Genomic DNA, 22,542 nt, shown 5'->3' on the forward strand with positions numbered 1-22,542 from the left:
ACATGCCTCCTCTCAAGGCTTTTAGATGAGAAAAGAATTTCTACTGCAAAAGCTTAGCCTTAATGGATTTTTAGTAATTAATGGAAAATACTCTTTATTCTTGTATAAAACTTTTCAATAGATGATATCTTTCAATGAGGCATGCTTTATTATTTTTCTCTAAATTTGAGACAGGCAGGGGCCATGAGCAACAACTTTAGTTTTCTAAATAAGGCACTAATTAAACATTTTATTTGGAAAATAACCCTTTCTAAGCCCAATGGCTTTCAAGTAAAAATTTAATGAGAAGTTTTGTTAGACAAATCAGAATCGAACATTAGGATACCACTACTGATTTCCATATGAACCAATTTGGTGTAAGGCCAAAAGGTTTTTATTTATGTAGATTATATAAATAGATCTTTACTTACAAAGGTCACATAGATTTGATCTTGATAACTATAATATGTTCTATCACCTGCATAAATATGCTAAGGTACTAGGAATCTAGTACTTAGTTAATAGGGCATCCCTTTTGATGTTGCTTTTTTTTTTTTTTTTTTTTTTTTTTTAGCAATGACAAAGGATTTATGCTGAGCCATCTGTACTAGTTTTCCAACCTCCTTGTGACCAAGGGCCTGGATTTCTAAGATAGATGGCAAGGGTTGGGGTGAAACTGGTGTCTATGGAATAGAAATTCTCTGGGTGATGATAATCAACCAATATTAATTTCAAACCCAACACCTGGATTGCTAGGCAAGCTCTAGACATCTGTACCAACAGGTCCAGATCCTAAAGTGTGCTTTTTATCATGTATAGTGTGCAGAATTCTTATAACTACTAAAAGTCAGTGGGGTACCTTCATTTTTCTGAATCTCCACATGTTTAAAAACAAAACTGAAGTGTTGCTGTGGATACAGGAAAAGAACAGGAGAATTTTGTCTGCTGCCCTGGGGATGTGGGAGGTCATGTATATACCGTACAATAACTGACTTTATTGAGTTAAACTGCAGGAATGTGTTTCTTCATTTTTATGTATAACCACTGAAAATAGAAAATATTAGATATGCTCAAGAGAGAGCGTATCAAGTGGAACATTTTCCAACATGTAAGGTTTATTACAAATGAGTTAGTGACACTAGCGTAGCTCCCTATCAATTTAAAAAAACTTCTTGAATTACTGAAAACTATCAGAAGTAACAACAACAATAATTTAAAAATCAAATATAACAAAGGCTTAAGAACTTTGTCTGGATACTGGTGTCTTTGTGAATGATTCCAGTTAGTATCATCCAAATTCACCTTTAAAGTGAGAAAAGTACCACTGGAAAAAAGGGAAAACAGAAACAGGCCATTTCTCTGACAATGGACTCACATATTTGCTGATTTTATAAAAAACAGAATCATCCTACTGATCTGTTTCTGTAATATGGTGTTTGATGTGATGTAACACTGGTCCCATTAAATTGGCTACAGTTTGCACTCTCAAGTTTCCCGTTGGACTGGAGTTAGAGACTTATATTAAAAGTGTGTTTTTTTTTCCCTTTCTCCCCTTGACGTAAACCAAAAAAAAAATTAAAAAAATAGGGTAAATTTTAATTCAAGAATTCCCTCTCCAACTTCAAAGGAACTGCCAAACACCCTTAAACACTTCTTTCCAACCCTGCAGTTATGGTAACACTTATTATTATTATGGAAATCCCTTAATGTGTACTGTCTACATTTTTTCCTAATAGAGTTATGATTGTTTTGGTAGTTATGACCCAAGTGGTTTCATACCTTTGCACTCCTGGAGTTTGCTGTCATACCTTAGTGGTGGTTTTATGTCACCAAATGGAGGAAATGCCTCATTTTCTGACCCCTGTTCCATGGTTTCAAAGTGGGAATGTGAGTATGTTTACATACTGTGGGCATGATTTTTTTCAGGAGGTACTCATATCAAAAGCACAGCTTTCAACCTTTAACGTTTAGATTCTGCTATGCTGTGGTATTTGCATTGTGGTGTTGTAGACATGCCACTAGGGATCAAAGAGTAATTCTGCAGAGAGCCCATTTCATTTAGCAAAGCAGGCATGTGCCAGCCATCTGTTGTATCTGCTGATAGAAAACAGCAGTAAGTTTCTCAAACTTTTGCCAGAAGGAAAAAAAAAGACTTTATTGCTTAGAGGAGATGAGTTACAAGGTACCTTGTAAGCCACATCTGGTTCTATGGCAATTTACATGGCATAAATGTAAACTCTGCTGTGTCTTCCTTTCACGGTGGTGTAAAAGCACGTAAACAAACCCTCTGCTGGCACCCTCCCTATTTATTCCTGATTCTAAATTGCTTGCACAAATAAAATCTTTGAAATTGTTGTGGTGAAGCAGAAAGGTATGATATCCAATAAAGCATTTTGTTTTGGATCAAACTGATTTAACTTAACTGTCCCTGATGAATAAGATGGGTGTGGTTAGGGAAAAACTTTGAGGACTGAGTTCAGCAAAAATGTCCCTTATCCTGTTGCCAGACCTCTGGAAGAGGCCTTATCAGTTCAGGGCTTCTTTTACTGCAGTAATTTAGCCAACTCAGTAAAGTTACATGTGAGTAACTTGCTTACATTCCTATAGAACCTTGGTGGATGGCAAGTTGTTCTCCCGTGCAGCCTTTCTCTCCGACTCAAGCACTCAATCAACAAATACAGAGCCAGGTGCAGAGCATACAAAGAGAAATAAACCCAGTACCTGCCCTCTGGGAGCTTGTACTCTAGAAAACAAATATTAATCTCACTCATCCAAATGAGGTTAGGAAGTACAAGGATTGGCTGGGTGGCCAAAGGAAGCCACTCTTCTTCCTGCCTGGGGAAGGAAGGGAGCCAGGGCTACTTCACTGAGCTCACTGAGCAAGTGATGTTTGAATTAATCCCAAAGAATGAGTCCCATCAGCAAGGGAGGAAAATGCCTCCCCAGGGAAGAGCTCAGGATGTCCTAATGCTTGGAGGTCTTAGAGGGGAAAATATATTCTGGGTGATCATAAGGGGCTTTGTATCTCATCTGAGAAGTAATGGAAGCCCAGTGAAGGGAGGTCAGGGCCAAATAATGGAGAGAGAGTCTGGGGGAAAAGAAGTAGAAGATAGAAGCAACTCAGGGAAGTTTCTCTCTTCTTGGCTATGGAGAGAGTGAACTCAACATGTTGCAAATTTGTATTGAGTAAATCGTTGAGTATGTGTTGGGTCGGCAACAGTTTTTCCACAACCCTCATTTAGCTCTTCTTTCTTAATAAACTTTCAAAAGAGTTGCAATGATTAGTCTCAGCTCCAGGATGGTGTGTGTGTGTGTGTGTGTGTGTGTGTGTGTGTGTGATTAGAGCAGGGAACTGTAAAAAAATTCTTTTTGTAAGTGCATAGAACTAAAAATAATTTCATTTTTAATGGAGTCTAGAACTTTGAACATAACATAAAAGGGAGCTTAAATAAGGAAAATAATATGTTAATTGGAAAACATTGATTTAGCATCTATTCTCAACTTCTACACTACCTTTTTAAGTACCAGGAAAAGTACAAGAGAAGTGTAGAAATTAAAGTTGGCAAGTGATCCTTAAGTTTACAAAATGAGAAGCTGAACACTGGAAATGGATTTAAAATAAGCCTGCATCTTCAAATATTTGATTTCCTTTTAAAACTTACTATTAGCACAAACTCTGAAGTCACAGGACAATTACTGTCCTTCCTGTTTTTCTCAGCTAGACATATGGATGTCTGTCCTTCTGAGCTGTACATTTTATCTTCTCTTTGGATTTTCTGGATGAATGTGATGAAAGAATCTTGGAAATTGTTAGGCATCTTTTGAAACCCATTCATCTGAATAAAATCTCACAGGGTAGCTATGTGTTGTAGGCCTGGGACAAAGGGACAGTGGAAGGAGGGTAAGTTCCTAAGCTGGCAGCATGAGAAAGGAGATGAGTGTAGTTTGCTTAGCTGCCCTGGGCCAGAACACAAATCATGCCTTGGGGGTAAAACATGATTAAGAACCAGTTATCTGCTCTTGAGAAAATTAGAAGCTAACTGGAGAGACAGATATATAAACATATCCCCTTAACAATTCCTGGAAAGTGGAAGTACTGAAGTATTCCCAGGTGATGATGTGGGCACAGAGGAAAAGTAACTCCAGAGCTGAGTCTCACTATTGAGTTAGCCAAGCAAAAACATGGAAGAGGGGATGGTTTTTAGGGAAAGGAAACAGCTTGGGGCAAGGCATAGAGACCAGAAATATAGTTTTCTGGGGGAACTGGTACTTTGGTGTGGTTGGAGTGTGTAGTATAAGGTAGGAAGTGGTGAGGTAACCAGGGCTATCTTCTAGAGGGCTTTGTCCATCTTGTGAAGGCACCTGGGACTTTAGTCTATAGGCAGTGGCAGGTCAGATAATGAAAAAGTAGAAAGGAGCGGAAAATGGGGTTGGAGATACATGTTTAGATTATCTCATCACAGGGTGGAGGGTAGTTTTGAGGGTAGCTCAACTGCAAGGAGAGAAATCTGGGATTGAGAGGAGATCAGGGGTGAAGAGGAGGTTAGAGAAATATTTAGAAGATAAAAATCTGGAAATCTTGGTGCCAGGAACAAGGAGTGCCTCATTTTCTCTTCTCTGCTTCACTGACTTGGAAGTAGCCCTGTTAGCTATCCTATCCCCTGACCCCAGGCTCACCTTTCCTGCCTCAGGGCCTTTGCACGTGAAGTTTCCTCTGCCTAGAATGCACTCCCTTCAGATTTCTGCAGGGCTTGCTCCCTGGCTTCCCCCATGTCTCTGATTAAATGTCACTCCTCTGAGAGGCTTCCCCTGACTCCCCTCTCTAATAAAACAGCCACCATTCTTTCCATCACTCTGAGTCTCCTACTCTGCTGAATATTTCTTCATGGCTCTTAGAATAATGGTAATACTTGATTATAATAGGTTTTAATTGATTAACTTTTCCATTCAATGTAAGCTCATGAGAGCAAGGACTTGGTCCTGTTCACCATATATCTCCAGGTCCCGGAACAGCTCCTGGCACATAGTAGGCAGCTGAAAATTATTTGTTGAATGAATGAATAAGTGAGGTAGGTCTCATTATGATTCCCTTTGGACAGATAAGGTAACGGAGGCACAGACGACCAGGGTCACACAACTAGTAAGTGTCAGAGCTGGGATTTAAACCTGGGCAGCTAGGATCCAGCCCTTGCTCTGATAAGTGCGAAACCGATGTATGAACACAGAGCTCTAGGAGCACAGAGGGGGATGCAGCTAGTTTGGGCTGGTGGAGTAGAGGAAGTCTTCACTGAGGAGACATGTAACAGTGGAACTGGAGCTCAAAGGATGTTCGTGAAGCTGTTTAATGAGCTGAGATGGGAGGAAGGCACAGGGAGAAAGGCTACCACAGGCAGGGTCAACAGAGTTGTGAAAGTGCATTCTGGGAAATGTTAATGAGGCTGGGGCTTGTTGTGTGGAAAGGAGAATATTGGGGGCCAGGGGAAGGGGGCAGGGGGCAGGGGAGGGATGATGACATGAGGCTGGACATGTGGTCAGGGCCAGATGGAGAAACACTGTGGAAAAGTCACTGAACCCATTTAGGCCCTAACACTTTTATGTATAAGAAAAGCAGTTTGGATTATCTCTAAACTTTCAAATTCTAAAATATTATGATTCTATCTCTGAAGTAAAACAACTTCAGTCATTTAACATTAATGATAATATCTTTATACAAATGCAAGATCTGTCTCCAGATTTTCAGAAATCAAAGCATAAAGATTCTCTTCTCCAAAATTGTATTGTTTGTTGCCAAATTTAAAAAGATTCACCTCCAAATACTCTTTGTGTAACCTATTACTGTCATTAGTTACATGGTATATACTCTGGGCCGGGCACTCTTCTAAGTGCTTTACAGTGAATCTTCAGTGAATCTGCATAGTAACCCTGAGACAGGCATTTCTTATTCTCCCCAATTTGTAGACGAGGAAACAAGAGAAGAAAGAAATTAAGTTACTTGCCCAAGATCACATAGGTAAGAACACTTATACACATATTTATATACTTCAGAGACTTTCCTCAGATCTGCTCTGACAACTTTTGGAATATTTCTCATTCCAAAAAGTAACAATTCAAAGAACATTTGTCAGTGCTTAGTATGTCTTTGGTCCTAAGAATACAAGCTTTAACTGATCTAACTGGCTTCAGGAAGTCACCAGCTGGGGAGAAGACTGTGGCATCAATAAAGCAATCATAATAACTGTGGTATTATGTATGTATATGGGAACCCAACCAAAGGGGCAAGTGGGAGCTGAAATCCAGCCCATACCTCACTTCTTAAGTTTGGATACAGAGCTGCCTCTGTCCATAGGGGGCACTTCCACCTAATTTGTAGAGAGACTTCATATAGGCCATAATGCCCTAAGAAAGATGCTATGAGAGTATAAAGCTAGAGGATTTTGCTACTGATCAGGTAAATTTGCAATTACTTATCTGCTGGAGAAGACATCACCAAGGAGGTAACAGCAGACCTGAGTCATGAAAGATGTTTAGTAGGCAGAGTGGCCAAGGAGGGTGGGGCTGAGGTGGGCACTTTAAGTATAATGAATAACCCATAGGGAAATACATATAACTGAGAATCATTGGTGTAGTTGGAAAATGACAATTATTTAGAACAGTTAGGTTTTATGGAACAGAACTGAGGAATATGGGTCTAAGAAATAAGTTTGGGAAAGATTATGACAACTTAGGTATGCCACAGTTGACTTTGTCTTATAGATAATCAGAGCCATCGAATGCTTAAAAGTAGATAATAATGTTGTATCTGAATTCACAGAATTAGCTGGTCTTTGCACGGGAAAAAGTAGGAGTAAATGAAACAGAGTTACTACAGGAGCAATAGAAGGGACAAGTTAGCACTTCAGAGTATAAATGTAAGGTAGGACTCTCTAAATGTAAGCCTATTGACTGGTAGAGTCCAGGAATATTCAACAGTTCTGTCTATGAGTGGTAACTTTGGTGACAGATGGAGGTAGATGATGGGATGCTTGACTAAGGACAAGGAGCCAATTAGGAAATTATTTGAGATACCATGAAAGGTGAGGAGCACCTGAACCAAGGAAGGCAGTGGAGAGGGAGGGGAGGTGTAATCGACAGGACTTATTGAGCATGGGTGTTAATGGAAATGAGGGAATAGAGATGACTTTGAGATTGTTGCATGGATAATGATGTCGTAACTAAGAAATCAATAACTAGAGCAAGGGCAGAACAGTTTGGGCTGCAAACACATGGGGATCCATTTGGAAATTCCTGGATACATATTTTCTACTGAACATTCAGATGGCAAAGTCTGGTAGACAATTGAAAAAAATTTGACTCTGAAGCTAAGACATGAAGTGGAGAATGGAAACATTGATTTTGAAGAGTGAATCCTCCTTCCCCTTCTCATCTGCCCTATCACCCTTCCTTCTTTTGACCTCCACTCAGTAAATATTTATTCAGGTCCTGTCTAACACCAAAGCTTAGGTTGAAAATGAACAAGACTAATGTAAATTGGATATGATGCTTGCTGTCAAGGGGATCACAGTCTAATGTGGAAACAGATATAACCCATATAACAATACAATATTAAACGTATTGTAATTGCAGTATGAAGAAGGTGCTATGAAAGTACTGAGAAAGGAGCATTAACTCGGCTGGGAGAGGAGTGAATTATCTGCATAGGGTTCCTGGTGTTCTTCAGAGCATACTCTGAGACTGTCACACTAAGATACTAACAAGTGGAACAACTTTTGCTCTGCTTAACTTCATGGCTTTTATGTACTTGAGATAATTGGGCCTACTATAGTCTGCCTTCGACTTGCCATTAATTCTTTGGAGATGAATATGACAAATGTCACTATACCACCAGGTGACAGAGCAAGTCAGTTCTTCCAAATGAAACATCTAGAACAACTCTTGAGGAAACTTGTTTGTGGGAGCTGAAGGCAGGCCTAAATAAACATATATTTTAGTGCTTATTAGGATGCCTTGTTTCCAAGGGCTATTTCAGTATCAATAATGGATGTGCCACTGGGAGGATTCGCATCTGAAGCCAAGTCCAGGTAGGAAACCTCCTACTTTTTAAAAATGTTTAACTTTTAATTTTTTAGATGGAGTCTTGCTCTGTTACCCAAGCTGGGGTGCAATGGCGTGATCTCAGCTCACTGCAACCTCCACCTCCTGGGTTCAAGTGATTCTCTCACCTCAGCCTCCTGAGTAGCTGGGGTTACAGGAGCTACCATGCCTGGCTAATTTTTGTATTTTTAGTAGAGACAGGGTTTCAGCATGTTGGCCAGGCTGGTCTTGAACTCCTGACCTCAGTGATTAGTCCACCTTGGCCTCCCAAAGTGGTGGGATTACAGGCATGAGCCACTGTGCCAGGACAGGACATCTCCTGCTTTAGACAATAACCAGATGGATCCCAATAGACATGTAGAATTACTCTGATTCCTGCATGTTTGAAGCACATTGAAGCAATCAATATTTTTATTCACAGTTAGAACTCAATTAGGATTGAGGTTGTATTTATATTGCTGTCACTTATAGCAGTAACCAGCAGATGGCAATGTAAAAGTTACTTCTTTATGGAATTTTTCATCTCAACATTGTTTTTTTAAGCTTGCAGGTGCTCTCTGTGTAACAGAAGCCCATTTGTGATCTTTATGTCACTCATTTCAATAGCTCATTACTATATTCAGTAGGTTGGAAAATAAAGTTTCCCAAATTCATTGCCACTGATACAATTAAAACTCCTCAAAAGTTAGAACTTATCCTCATTAAAAATGTGAATGATTCATTACACACCGATTACATATTCTTTTTCTTTTAAGTAATTGCTCAAATTTCGGCAGAAGTCAAGTTTTGAGTTATCTCTCCATGTTCATCCAATTTCTTCTTTGCCTTCTCTGGCTGTATCTTTAGAAGACACAGAAGAGCAGAGTTGGAAGAGATTCCAGAGCTCATCCAACTCAGTGAGCTCAATCTTTCTCCAAAGTATCAATGAATTGTGGTCTCTCAGCCTCTGGTTGAACATGCCCAGTGGCAGGGAGCTCATTAAGTTGGGGTTTAAAAAATATTTTTGGGATGGGCGCAGTGGCTCACGCCTGTAATCCCAACACTTTGGGAGGCCGAGGCAGGTGGATCAAGACCAGCCTGGACAACATGGTGAAACCCCATCTCTACTAAAAACACAAAAATTAGCCAGGCGTGGTGGCGAGCACCTGTAATCCCAGCTACTGAGGAGGCTGAGGCAGGATAATCACTTGAAACTGGGGGGCCGAGGCACATCGCTGTACTCCAGCCAGGGTAACAAGAGTGAAACTCCATCTCAAAAAAAAAAAAATATATATATCTATATATGATCATATATATATATGATTCTGTTAATCATAGAAAGTTGTTTTCATAAATGAGTCCAAATCTGTCTTCCCAGTATAACTTGAATATCCCTGGGCTCTACCAGCCTGTGGGCTTACATTTGGAGATTCCTACCTTGCATTTATACTCTGAAGTGCCAACCTGTCCCCTCTACTGCTCATGCAGGCATTCTGTTTCATTTACTCATACTTTTTCCCTTGCAAAGACCAGCTAATTCTGTGAGTCCTTGGAAGAGTTCCACATATGCCATCCTGAATGGAGATATCCTGACCCATGGTGCCACTGGTGAGAAGTCTGCTTCTCAGATCTGAGTGCAATCTGTCCATGCTTCTTAAGCTGTAAACACTCAAGGGTCAAGCTGGCCTGTATTCTCTACAGGACTTATGGCCTCAGAACAGCTTGGTATCCTGTGCAGAATGGAGAAGAGTCTACCCCTTTCCTCATTTGGCATTGAACTTTGTCACTTGGTACCTAAAGCAGTCCAATGGTTTAGGTGTGGTTTGTCCCTGCAAAAACTCATCTTGAAGTTTAATTGCCAGTGTGGCGGTGTTGGGAGGTGGGGCCCAGTGGGAGGTGTTTGGGTCATGGGGGCAGATCCCTCATGAATCTATTGGTACCACCCTCACAGTAGCGGGTGAGTGCTTTCTCTCGTGAGACTGGATTAGTTTCCATGAAAGTGGGTTCTTAGAAAGTGGGTCAAGCCTTCTCAGCTACACCCTGGTGCACTAGTCCAAGCCCCCACAAAATCCTTCATTTCCCTTACTCTGCAAACACCTGCTTGCTTTCTGCTTCTCCACCATATTGTGACACAACACAAGGCCTTCACCAGAAGCCAAGCAGATGCTAGTGCCATGCCCTTGGGCTTTCCAGCTACCGGAATCAAGAGCTAAATAAACTCTTTTAAAATTACCCAGCCTATTCTGTTACAGCAACACAAAACAGACAGGCAGCATGGCTTAATACCCTGAGCCCAGTGAAGTACACCAATGTTAAGTTCCTTCAGCCCATGTCCCCGTAGAAATCAGGCCTGGTCCTTAGGGCCAGGCCTTAGAATCTTTCAGTACCAATGTGTACCTCTAACTTCCTTCCCCCTTATTTCCTAGGCAGCTGCATAAACAAACTCCCCATTAGTGGGTCCCTGGCATCTCATGCATGCCAGTGGGTGCCACAGACCACCAGAGACACAGCTGAACCCAAAATCCCAATTGGAGCTCTACTCCTATTCTCCTGGTCACATCAGTAATTCCTGGTCTTGGTTCTCTCCTTGTCCTCTGGAGCCACTGGAGTATGTTTTAACCCCTTTCTTACTTGAAATCAGACCACAGGCATTTTAAACCAGCTCCCATCCCCTTTAAATCATCTTTTCTTTATGATAAACACCCCCAATTTCTTCAGCTACTTCATATATTCAGCTTTGCATTTCTTAAGCCCTGACTCCTAAATACTTATCAAAAGTATAAAATTGTCACAGATAGACTTTACTGGTCTTTTACTCTTTATGCTCTAATGAGAAAAGAGTTGATTGCTAGAATTAGAAATTTACTTACTTACAGAATGTTAAAATCATATTTTGGCCTGTAAACCTTGTATTATGAACTAAACAAGAAGAAGGGGTGGTGGGGTGGAAGGAGGAGGAGTAGAAGAAGAAAATAGAGGAAAATGTCTAATGCTTATTAAGTATTGCTCATGTGCCAGTCATTGTGCTTATTATTTTTCATCGTTATCTAATTTAATTCTCACAACCCTATGAGATAAGCACTACTGATATTCTCATTTTACAAAAGTGGCAACTGGATCACAAAAAGGTTGAATAACTTGCCTGAGGTCACACAGCTAGTAGGTAGTAGAGCCAAGATGTACACTCAGGTAGTCTGACTGCAGAATCCATGATGAATTGCAATTTGAGCCCTTTGAAATCAGGATATTTCTGAATCTTCATCTTATTTAGACATTCTGTTGCATGCATATGAAGGGTATCTTGCTGTGTGCTGTGGAGGGTGAGTTTAAATAAAGACTTTGACCAAGAAGAGTTTATACCTGCAGGGGAAGTTAAAATAGAGTGGCTTTGGTAAATAATGGTTGCACTTGCTTGAAATTGTCTTTTTTCATAGGTCAAAATGCTTGAATTTTATGTGATTTAACCTAATAATAAGAACTGGCATATATGGGGCATTTACTGTCTGCCAGCCGCTCTTCTAAGGTAATTTACATGGATTATCTCATTTATTACTGGGATCAATTCTGTGAGCTAAAGGCACTCATTTTTTTGGCGGTGGGGTGGAGTCTTGCTGTGTTGCCCAGGCTGGATTACAGTGGCATGAACATGATTCACTGCAGCCCCAACCTCCTGAGCTCAAGCAATCCTCCCACTTCAGCCTCCCAGGTAGCTGGGACCAGAGGTATGCACCACTGTGCCTGGCTTTTAAAATTTTTTTTGTAGAGACAGGGTGTCACCAAATCACGCAGGCTTGAAGCCACTATTTTTATTTCCATTAAACATGTGAGAAGTTAGAGGCACAAGGAAATTAAGTAACTTGCCCAGGGTCACACCTTAGTCACCTGTAGAGCCTGGGTTTGAATTCTAGCAGTCAAATGCCAAGGTACATGTACATATATGTGTATTATTTTACCTCCATATTACACAAGGGTAGGCCTACCTGTCCACTCAAATCAGTTTTTAAAAACGCAGTTTCATTTGTAGAGTCCTATATATATCAGATCATCATATTCAAGATCTAGTTTAGAAGCCAAATAGAACAAAATCAACTTGGCTCCAGACTGGCGGAATATTTTTGATTCCCAAAGTTTGAACATTTATCTAGTTTCTCAGTTATCTGCAGGCTTGAGTTTAGAGTTTATTGCATGTCCTATATTGTCTAGAGTTTGAGGAAGCATTCACTCATAAACTGAGAGGCAAAGTGTAAATTGGTACAGCTCTCCTGAATTGAAGTAAGACATTGTTCTATTATTCTGCTAACAGTAATGATGCCTTTCATGTACTTAATCATTTAAAACATGCTTTCATTTATTTTATCCCATTAAGTTCATTCAGTCCCCCCAAAAACTAAGGAAAAATCATGCATTAGTGAAACTTTAGATAACTAAATATGAGGAATAACTGATAATTTACAGTAAGTGGCCTTTAGCCAAAAGTAAAATAATTCAAACCTAATCTTTAATAGTTGTGCATTTTTCTATAACGCACAAAAGATTTGTGTGTTTGTGATTTATAGAAATGCTTTTGCCTTTCAATAAAAATATATAAGGGCCCAGTCGATAAATGCTATTTGAATTATAAGGAAACATTTTGAGTGGAAAATATAAGTGGATTTCCATTTCATTACATAGTAAACATAGAAATACTTACCCATCATCTATTTTTGTACTTGATATTTTAGATGTTTTTTGCCATCCATTGTTTCAGAAACTCTATATATCCAAGGCTTTTCTAGAATGGTATTTACTTGGTTATAGATAGTTGTCCACCCAATATAAAACACTGCAAGCTAAGAGATGTGATTGAAACTACCCTTTTGGGTGGAACAGAGGGCCAGGACTAGGGCACAGCAAGCAAGGCACTCAGGGTGCTTGTATGAGCCTAGGAATGAGTGCCTCCATAAATTCACACCCTGGGGACCTTGCCTGCCTAGTCCAAGGCCCTGAGCTGAACATACTGGCAAAAACATCATGTGTGATGTTAATTTTATGTGTCAACTTGATTGGGCCTTGGGATGCCCAGACAATTTGGTCACATACATTATTCTGTGTGTGTCTTTGAGGGAGTTTCTGTTTCTGGATGAGGTTAACATTTGAATCCATAGACTGAATAAAGTAGATTGCCCTCCCTAATGTGGGTGGGTCTCCAACAATCAGTTGAAGGCCTGAGTAGAACAAAAAGGCTGCCCCTCCTATGGGGAGAGAGAACTCCTGCTTGACTGCCTTCGAGCTGAAACACTGGCTCTTAAGGGCCATCAGACTGGAACTACACCATGGGCTTTCCTGGGACTCCAGCTTGCCAACTGAAGATCATGAGACTTGTCAGCCTCCATAATCATGTCAGCCAATTTCCTTATAAGAAATCTCTGTATATAACTCCTATTGGTTCTGTTTCTCTGGAGAACCTTGACCAGCATACCATGTATTCTGTCTTACCTGCCCACTAGTGAGAGAAGTTACTATCAAAGAGAAGCAAAAGGCAGCACAGGTTAAATCTTGATCAACTAAACTCTTGAGGGCCTCAGTTTCTTAAAGTACTAAAAGGAAATAATTAAATTACTTTTTACAATGGCAACAAAATGCAGTTGCATAATGTGTACAAAATTCTTGACACATAGTAGACAATGAAAAAGTAGGGTCTTTTCTTCCCTTTATATAAATGAGCTGTTAGTGCTAGGTGAAAGTCATTAGGCCAAAGAAAGCTGGTCCTCCTGATCCCAAGCTGGGGGATATGCTGGCAAGATGCCCAAATGCCACTCTAAGTGAATGGTGTCCCACTCTCTAAACTCAGAGTATCACACTGAGCTGACCTCAGGAGACCTGTCTCCCAGCCCAGCTCCCACACCAGCTATCTGAGCCCTCAGACAAGTATTTCACTTTTGTCCTCATTGGTAAATTATAAGGGTTTTTTATTTTCAACTCTAAAATGTCTGTGATTTATGTTCGATCACTATCATTTCTGCATTGTTCTTAGTTTTGCATTTGAATTTAAATCACAGCAAGAAAAATAGCACGGACAATACAATTACTTGTAGCAAAAATAAAGCAAATTTTGAGCAGAATTAACTTTTCAAAATACTGTTTGCCATTTTAATGTTAATAAAATTTCTTAAATTCATTTTAGGCAGTTTTTGTCTGGTTTCTCTATTAGCTTGATTTCAGTGTCTTCAATTTGACTAATAAACAGACTTTAGGAGTTCTACTCTGAGGCTGGTAGACAGAACAGCTATATTACTAATATTTATCCTGTAAGACCTCCTCAAATGGTAGCTTCTTTCTAGATATTCATGACATTTATTCCCGGCTTGGCTCTTTACAAACAACTGAGAAACTGACTCTGAGATTTAGTCCCTCTGTTACAAATTGAGGTTTTTATATTGCTAGTTGTCTTTGTAGTAACTATAACTTGCAAAACCTTTTACTCACCAAGAACATAAACTGGACTTCATTAAAGTTTGCAGTACTGAATTTCCTGGATATAACCATGTCTTTTTATGAATCCTGACTGAGTTTTAAGTTCATTACATTTTTCCATCATAAATTAGCACACCCTTAAAAATATTTGGGAAATACCAAAAAGGAGAAAGAAGAATGGGAAAAGAGCATTCATATATAGTTAACTCACCTAAGAAGATTTGTGTCCTTTTTTGTTTGTTTTTTGCTTAAGGGCAGTAGGGTAGTTTCCCATGTTATCACATACTCTGTAAACATGGTTTTTTTTTTTAAGTGGCTACACAATATTTTGTGGTATTTTATTATTTCTTTTTTGTAGAGATGGGATCTCAGTATGTTGCCCAGGCTAGTCTTGAACTCCTGGGCTCAAGTGATCCTTTTACCTCAGCCTCCCAAAGCGCTGGGATTACAGGTGTGAGCCACCACGCCTGGCCCTATTCTGTGGTTTATTTAAACATTCTGTTTAAATTATATATATATATATATATATACACATATATATATATTTACTATTACAAGTAACACTATGAAGAACAACTTGATGCATAAAACTTTTTCTGTATAAGGATTACTGCCATAAGACTGAGTTCCAGAAGTGGAATTTCTGAGTCAAATTGCCAATTATTCTACGGGCTCTTGGCACATACATTATTGCTGAATGGCTCGTAATGACTACTCCATACTTCCAACAGAATTATTCAAGAATCTCTTTTTTAGTATGCTTTTGTTGCTTTTAAAAAATCCTCCAAATGAAGCTTTCCAAGTAGTATTGATAATTGTTGATTTGTGCCTACATTTTTGTTCAGTTAGGACAAGTTTTTCTCAGTGGGAATTTTATACTGTAGGGGGCAGTGGGGGATCAGTAAGTGGTGGGTGAGTGATCTCCCTTTTCATCAGGGCTGTTAAGATCCCTCAAGTTTAGAGGCTTTGCATGGGCATGACTATAATTGTGAACACGGGACCCATCAGATAGATGCTACATTATAAATTATACTTCTAGCCTACAAATACAAAACTAGTAGGTAATTCCTAAAAAATAAACCAAATAATTCCTTTTGAACATAATAAGGAAGCATATTTTCTACTACTTTTAAATGACTGAGTAAAATATTTTTATGAGTTTCTTTGTATGCTTCATATACATGTGCACATGCATTTATTCATAAATATTTTTAAATAACAGAGTTTGGGACATTTATTTTTATAGAAATGCTTTAAAAATGTTTTTAATATTAAATAATATATTCTCCTAATGCTCAGAGGTGTTATTTCCTCAATTTTCTTAAGGACGAAGTACAGTGGGATTAACAAGTAGATCAACGTCAAAACTTAAAGAGTTATTGTCATTACTGGCTGGAAAACAGCACTTTTTAAGAGAAAGAATGTGTATGCTACATTGTATAAAAATGAGGAAACTGAGCTAACAAATACATTCTTATGGGTGCTTGTAAAAGAAAAGGCAAATAAACTTGCTAATCAGCGCTCCCAGAGCTGTATATCCAAGAGGAAGAAGAGGAAAGGGTAGATATAGGAGAGTCTTTGGAGAAAGTACCCAGGCAGCCAAAGAGCTGGCTTCCCTTGAACCAGCAGTCTTGATATCTGAGTAAAGACTCTGTTTCGGGCTTTGAAGTGTCTGCTAACTTCTGCTAAATTTGCTCTCTATGGAATACAACAGTTCAAGGTGGCGGGTTGGGGAGAAGGGGAGCCTGGTAGGCATACACAAATTATTGTTTATAGACTGCTGGCCTCTCTGCTGCAGAGCATCTTCTGTAGCCACTTCAAAGGCAGGAGCATCATGTGGCTTATTTGAGCAAAATCTGCTGCAGTGAACATGCGGCAAATAGGAGGGAAATGGGCAGGTCTGATGGAGGGAAATCATTCTCAATCATTCCCGTTGGCTCACTCTAAGTAATCTCATAAATTGGCTATCAAAAGATTTCTATACATTTTGAAAACATCAGGAATTGATAAAGGCAAAGATATGTCTCCAAAGAGATTTGTGCATCAAATTTCTAGGTTCACATGTGTTTCTGAGAAGATTGCTTATTAGATCTTAGGTCACTAAGAGCACAGAACAATTATGCTGGGACTTTAAGACCTAAGTCTATATCGAGTCCATAAATTCTCTACTTAGGTATGTATGCAGAATGAGCTATATTCTCTTCCCAAATGCTCTGGACTCTATGTTAAATCTTAGAAGAAATTGCTAAGGGCTTGCTTAGAATTCTGAACTCTTAGAAGGGAGGGAATCTTAAAGATTAGTTGAACCACCTTATTTTTCAGATGAGGAAACCAAGGACTAGAAATGATGACTGACTTCCCAGAGGGAGTTAGCAATAGAGCTGGCTAAAGGGCACAGGTTTTCTGACAACCAGGGCAGGGTTTTTCACTGTGCTTCAGTCTTAGGATACAACATCACCATATCACAGTCCCATAAAATGTGGAAAGAAAAAGTTGCCTACAGTTTTTCTCTGGAATGGAGTATGGGGAAGGCCATTGATCTGTTTTTGTGTTATCCATTACACACACACACACACAGACTTTAATGTTCAATTTTGAGGCAATAGCTGAGTGGGCTAGTTGCAAGCACTACTTGGTGACTCAGTTCTGGCCATGATCCATTTTGCCCAGCACAATGCCCAGGACATAGTAGGTATTGAACAATAGCAAAACGGAAGTGGTTGGTGTGGCAGCCATATGATATCATGGAAAGCATGCTGAGCCAGTCCTGACTGGGGGGCTTTAGAAATGTAACTTAACCTGCCTAGCCCTCCACTTCCCCATATGATCTCTTAGAATTTTTCCAGCTCTAAAGTGGTATGTGTTGTGATCTGCTATTTTCCCTTAGAAGGGCTTTGTGAAGACTGGCCTGTTTACAAAGCTCTCTGAGATTCCTTATTATGGACATTCCAAGAGCATCAAAAGGAACTACAGATACAGATTTTTCAAACAGAGTTGAAAAGTGTTTAACAGTCAGATAATATATATGTTTAAAAATAGTGCTATTTTTACATGACTTTGAAAAATTGGCCTGACCCTATGTTAACCTATTTCTAAAAGTCTGTGTTCATAAATTGACTTATTTTATCCACTGCCTATGGAGCAGGAAAGACATTATGCTAGCACAACATGTACTAACCCTGATGTGCTATTGTCCTTCTCTTAATTTGTTTTATAAATTTGGCTCATTCTTGGAGATGAGTGCTTTTCACCAGAATCTGCCAATCCTAGAATTACAATTCCTCTCTTCCTCACTTCTTCCATTTAGTAAACATGTTTTTCCTGTGTGATACTAGAACATTTTGAATTTTAATTTCCTCTAATCCTATCACACAAAGTGATATGATACAATCAAAGAAAATTAAGGGAAGACACCAAAGACAGAAATACATAAAAGACAATGCTAAGGTGATTATAAAAATGGCAACAGAAAGAGTTCTGTGGAAAGATTCACTCTCTGGTCAGGAGATAATTTAGAAATAAATGTTGAGGAAGGACTTGATTTTTTGAAACAAAGTGATTTTGGAGGGATCAGGAAAAGAAACGTAGACTAGTATGAATAAATGATAAGACTTGGGAGTGAGAAAAGTAGGAAAAAGAAGTAGGCAACTTGAGCATCTTCATATTTGTGTTTGTCAAAGTCACTAACAAGAATATCTAATAGATTCGTTTCTGAGACTAACCTGAATAAAATAGCACCCAGTGTGTCCACCAGGCTGACATAGGTTTCTGCTTTGGGTGTGACTCTTAAATCTATTGTTTAGCCATCCCCTAGAATGGTAGAGGCTAGATTTCTCATTTTATAACTATGCCATGTAGGAAGGAATCAATATCAATTTTGAAATGGAGGTAGATATCTCTATTGTTTCTTGTCCTCTCTTTTGAGCAAAGACATCAATTTAATATGGCACGGCTTGCATCTTGTGACTCTATGTTGATGTTTAGGTTGTTCATCTAGCTATTAATAAAGCCATGAAAACAAATATTGATACTGACTGGTGTATAATTCTCAGAGCTGTTCTTCTTTTTTTTTAAGGTGAATAAAAGAGGCCCAGTTTTCAGAGCTCTTAGTTTCCATACATCCACACAAATCATGAATCAGATTACATCAGCCTTGCTGATTTGGATACATCGAGTTTTTTTCTATTGATCTGTTTCTTTTTTTTTTTTTAAGTTCCAGGATACATGTGCAGAATGTGCAGGTTTGTTACATAGGTATACATGTGCCATGGTGGTTTGCTGCACCTATCAACCCGTCATCTAGGTTTTAAGCCCCACATGCATTAGGTGTCTCCTAATGTTCTCCCTCCCCTTGCCCTCCACTCCTGACAGGCCCCAGTGTGTGTTGTTCCCCTCCCTATGTCCATGTGTTCTCATTGTTCAACTCCCACTTATGAATGAGAACATGTGGTGTTTGAGTTTCTGTTCCTGTGTTAGTTTGCTAAGAATGATGGCTTCCAGCTTCATCCATGTCCCTGCAAAGGACATGATCTCATTCTTTTTATGGCTGCATAGCATTCTATGGTGTATATGTGCCACATTTTCTTTATCCAGTCTATCACTGATGGGCATTTGAGTTGGTTACAAGTCTTTGCTATTGTACATAGTGCTGCAATAAACATATGTGTGCATGTGTCTTTATAATAGAATGATTTATTATACTTTGGGTATATACCCAGTAATGGGATTGCTGGGTCAAGTGGTATTTCTGGTTGTAGATCCTTGAGAAATTGCCACACTGTCTTTCCACAATGGTTGAACTAATTTACACTCCCACCAACAGTGTAAAAGCATTCCTATTTCTCCACATCCTCGCCAGCATCTGTTGTTTCTAGACTTTTTAATGACTGCCATTCTAACTGGCATGAGATGGTATCTCATTGTGGTTTTGGTTTGCATATCTCTAATGACCAGTGATAATGAGCTTATTTTTATATATTTATCAGCCACATAAATGTCTTCTTTTGAGAAGTGTCTGTTCATATCCTTTGCCCACTTTTTGATGGGGTTGTTTGTTTCTTGTAAATTTGTTTAAGTTCCTTGTAGATTCTGGATATTAGACCTTTGTCAGATGGGTATATTGCAAAAATTTTCTCCCATTCTGTAGGTCACTTGTTCATTCTGATGATAGATTCTTTTGCTGTGCAGAAGCTCTTTAGTTTATTTAGATCCCATTTGTCAATTTTGGCTTTTCTTGAAATTGCTTTTGGTGTTTTAGTCATGAAGTCTTTGCCCATGCCTATGTCCTGAATGGTATTGCTTAGGTTTTCTTCTAGGGTTTTTATGGTTTTGGGTTTTACATTTAAGTATGTAATCCATCTTGAATTAAGTTTTGAAAAATATGGAATGCTTCATGAATTTGCATGTCATCCTTGCACAGGGGCCATGCTAACCTTCTCTGTATCGTTTCAATTTTAGTATATGTGCTGCCGAAGTGAGCACGATCTGCTTCTTTTCTTTTCTTCTTTATGTAACCTATTTCCTTCTATTACAACTGGGGCCCTAACAAGCTCACTGATATTTTCTTTAAAGATAGTCAAACTGAAGATATTCAAAAACCTGATCTCTTTCCCCTTTGGTGTTACTGGTTTTCTTTGATCATCCTTTTTTTTGTGTGCAAGACATTTGAAATTACCTTTACAAAATAAAACGGACTATTGAAAATAGACTGATAAATAGTTATCATCTCTGCCTCTAGGAATTATAATCAAATAGAGGAGATATGGGGCCAAATATCATATTTTTAATGCAATGAGTACAATGAATGTATTGTGAGTATTTCTAATTTGAAAGATACTAACATATTTACAAGAGGAAAAGTTCTCTGTAGTGGCAGTAGAGCCACAAGGATTGCTTGAGAGTGCTATTTTGAACTAGAGAATCTAGAGACACAAATTTGCTCAGAAGTGGCTTTGGCAACTTTCAAATATGTTCCAAAATAAAGAAAAATTCAAGCTGGGCACTAGTGGCTCACACCTGTAATCCTAGTACTTTGGGGGGCCTGAGGCAGTAGGATTGCTTGAGCCCAGGAGTTCAAGACCAGCTTGGGCAACATAGTAAGACCCTGCCTCTACAAAAAAAAAAAAAAAAAAATACAAAAATTAGTCTGATGTGGTGGCATGCACCTGTAGTCCCAGCCACTGCAGAGGTTGAGGTGAGAGGATGGCTTGAGCCCAGGAGATGGAGGCTGCAGTGAGTCAAAATTGCACCACTGCACTTTAGCCCGGGTGACAGAGAGAGACCTTGTCAAAATAAATAAATAAATAAATAAATAAATAAATAAATAAATAAATAAGAAGAAGAGGAAGGAGGAGGAGGAGGAGAATCCATGATAACAGGTAACAAAACTCACTAAGGTGACGATGGAGTGGGGAGTGGGAGGGAAGTTAGTAATAGTTATTGGGAAAGAAGAAGCCAAGACACAAAAATAACTCCTTTGATGTGTGCCCTCTTTATTTATTGCATTTGGTTTTATATACTCATCTCTCTTTAAAGATCTCATGTTTAGTACAAAAAGATGGGACTAATCTTTCCTTGGATATCTTTTATTCTGTCATTAAGTGCTCCTTCAATTCAGACTTCTTTGTTGCCCCCTTAGATAGATCAGAAAATTCTGTTGGTTTTGTTTTTTTCATGCTTACTTCCCTTCCTCCCAAAGCGAAGGCAATCAAGCTACACTAAACACCCACATTTCTAATTTGCTAATAATGCAATTTCATTTAATGAGAAAGAGGAAACAAATATAAACCCTAGATAATGTGGTTAATGACATAATGGCTTCCCAGGCATTTGGGATCTTCACATGAGAGCATGTCTTTGCTAAATGAATATATTTTCACTTATATTTTAACAATGATTTTTCAGAAAAGTATTTTCCCCCCGATATATTTTTCAAAGTACACAAGCCATGCAATTAGGTAAAAAGTTACTGTCTTTGATTAAATTGCTTTCCACAAATGAGTGTTTATTGGATCTGGGAGAAATATTTGTCCTTTCAGACTTTCCAAAAATCCTGCCCTTTAGGTACTACACCCATGCTCAGGGGTTTGAAGAGTTCAAGGCTGACAGTAGCTGTGAAAAGTTTCATAGCCTTTTAAGAAAGTTCAGCTGCTATGTTTGGGGAAGAGATATGTGTATTATGCAGGACTGTTAGCTAATGCCGAGACTGTAACATATGGAATTCATAAAGGTCCAATTACAGAACCGTCACTGTTTGCCATGGTTTTAACTTATGTAAGTTATTGATTATACTTTCATGAGATCATAATCAAAAGGTTCTTCTTTGGTAATGGTGTGTTAGAAGAGCTTTATCCTGAACTTCAAAGCCATCCTCTGAGCCTCAAGAACAAAGGCTTAGAAGTTTGAACTGGGGCCAGAATCAGTCTGTATGAGTTAACCATGTTCCAGACCATCCGGGAGCCAAATCCACCTATCCACATGCGGGAACTTTCTCTCATCACATCAGATCAACAGTCATCACTAAAAGATGACAGTTGATTCAACTTTAATGTGTCTGTGTGTGTGTATGTATTTTTTTAATGAATCAGCTTGACTAACTATAGTGTCTGCTCTCATTTGTTTTATAACCACTTATTTTGACTGTAAAATACTGTCATTTGCTGCGCTTTCAGAAAAGAGTGATTACCATTAAATAGGTATACATCTAGGAACAGGAATTACTTACAAGTACTCAAAATTTGCAGAAAACAATTTTTAGAAATTAAAAAGCTAAGGTATAACTTAATATAAGTAAAAAGTAATGAAGGAGGGCTCAGGTGTGTCCTAATATTCTGGCATGTGTTAAGCAGGCAAAAAACAAACAAAAAAAACAGACTATGAGTTTGGCTAACGTTACAAATGGCAAATCTGCTGCCGCTCTTTTACTCTTAACATCCTTACATAAATTATTGCACCAAAGAAGCAAAATGCCATCATGTGTAATCACACAGAGCGATCTTTACTCTTTCTCACAGCAGCTCCTGCAAACCTACCACTAGGCTA

The 22,542-nt window shown here is 38.9% G+C and overlaps 1 protein-coding gene and 1 non-coding gene across 2 annotated transcripts in view; one reads left to right on the forward strand and one right to left on the reverse strand.

Annotated features, from left to right (window-relative positions):
• Positions 1-22,542, forward strand: part of WIF1 (WNT inhibitory factor 1) — a 71,724-nt gene that overhangs the window by 6,180 nt on the left and 43,002 nt on the right. The window lies entirely within an intron of this gene.
• Positions 19,877-19,983, reverse strand: LOC112205206 (U6 spliceosomal RNA). Its single transcript, XR_002939043.1, has one exon. It is a non-coding gene; the product is annotated as a U6 spliceosomal RNA (small nuclear RNA).

The sequence above is a fragment of the Pan troglodytes genome, chromosome 10 (assembly GCF_028858775.2).
Source record: "Pan troglodytes isolate AG18354 chromosome 10, NHGRI_mPanTro3-v2.0_pri, whole genome shotgun sequence".
Taxonomy (NCBI): domain Eukaryota; kingdom Metazoa; phylum Chordata; class Mammalia; order Primates; family Hominidae; genus Pan; species Pan troglodytes.